Source organism: Carassius auratus, unplaced genomic scaffold (assembly GCF_003368295.1).
Source record: "Carassius auratus strain Wakin unplaced genomic scaffold, ASM336829v1 scaf_tig00215628, whole genome shotgun sequence".
Classification (NCBI taxonomy): domain Eukaryota; kingdom Metazoa; phylum Chordata; class Actinopteri; order Cypriniformes; family Cyprinidae; genus Carassius; species Carassius auratus.
Window position 1 is genome coordinate 158,171 of NW_020528169.1, and position 1,937 is coordinate 160,107.

Below are 1,937 nucleotides of genomic sequence, written 5' to 3' on the forward strand. Positions count from 1 at the left end.
CAGACACATGACACATGTGACTTCACGAACAGTGATAAAAGAAAACTATGATTCTTTTGACTTTTTTTAGTTACAAGAAAAACTACTGTCTAACTCATATTCAGCATCATTTCACATCTCAGTCTTACCGTTTTAGTTGTGGCAAATTGTTTAAGGCAAATTCAAATGAATTTCTCTTCATTCTCACAACAACAACGTTGATTTTCTCTGATCAGACACTAGATTGATGCACTGGCAGTTTATGATTAGACTGTAGATAAGAAGAAATGTTCCATCTCTCATTCTTTTTCCTGATTTACATCTGATTTAATCCTTTACCCTGTCTCCTGCTCTCTCATAAAATCCTCTTACACGTCCATGTTCTTGTCTATAATTTTTCATCCTGTGTTTCCACCCATCACCATTTATTTATATTGTCAAATCTATATGGGTCATTTGAAATGAAGTCAATAACCTTCTGTAAATGTTGCTTACCTTTTGTTGATATACATTAATAGTATAGTAGTAGTAGTGGCAGTAGTAGTAATAATAATAATGATAATAATAGATATATGATAATAATTAATATTTTACAAGATTAGTCATTTGTGGGAAAAGTATGCATCTTCTGAAGTCAGACCTCAGTCATAGACCAGATGTTCTGACAAGCAGCAGCTTAAATAACTAGGTGTAAGACTCACATTCCACAGCAGTGCTTTTGTTTGCAGGTGAAGATTTCATGATATACTAAGCACGCACAGCCCACACAACAGTAATGTTATGTAAAAATAGAAAAAATCGAATCTCTATGATCTGCATATTGTTCTGATCTCGAGTAACTGTCACATTCACAGAGATGCTAGAGATGTATTCAACTGGTAATCTGACTGCTAAGATTAATTATAATAAGAATATGTTAATGTGGGTTCTTGCTAAGCATGTATGTGTTAATGAACATGTACACTCTGGTGTAAAGCGCTTCTTGATTTGGTCACTGTCCATAGCTGGGTTCCTCATTCCCTTTGTCCTCAAGTGCTCAGAGTAGCCGCAAGCTGCTAGTGACGCATAAATGGAGTTTTAATACCCCTAAGAGCATCTGTTTCATACTGTTACAGCAAAGAGCTCAATGTTTTACAGCTTAAAACGTGAACTGTTCCGTCTGTCCACTCTGTGCTCCATCCGTTTAACAATTTAAACATTTTTTTCCCCTCCCGCATGATCCCTTGCTAACTACAACTGCTTATTAAAAACTGGGTCAATGCACATGGAGTATACAGATACTGTGGAAGTTTTGTACAGTACAAAACTATCTATTAAGTAAGCCATATTTAAATAATAATTATTAGAGATTTAGTATTTTGACAGTGATGGGAATTTAGGAAGAAATATTTGAGATTCTGCACTTTTCAGTGTCACTAATCCAGTAAGCAAATTTATAACGTTGATCATGTGAGATTCTTTGTACAGACCGTCAGATGTTCTTGCTTCCATTGAAACATAAGCTGCTCTTTGGATCATCAGAATCATCCTGGACAACATGATCATTAGGTTTTACACAAATTTGTGAAGTTTATGCAACTTTTGTGCTGCAGAGTTCACAATAATTCAAAATCAAATGTTTTACCATATGTATTTTTCTTGGTTCTGTGGAATGCAATACATATTATTTATAGTAGAAGATCCAAACTTTTTCATGCAGTGAAAGTGATTAGTAACCACAGCCATCAAACAAGATTTAAAGTGATTATCAACCTATGAAAACTCTGCCATTAATTACTGTGTGGTACTCTTGTGAATGTGCATTGAAGACTGACACAGAAGAGAAGAAATTGTTTAATAAATTTGTTATTTTTGTTTTCTTTGCACACAAAAAGTGTTCTCATAGCTTTATAATATTATGGTTGAAACACTGATGTCACATGGACTATTTTACCAATCTCATCATTACTACCTTTCTG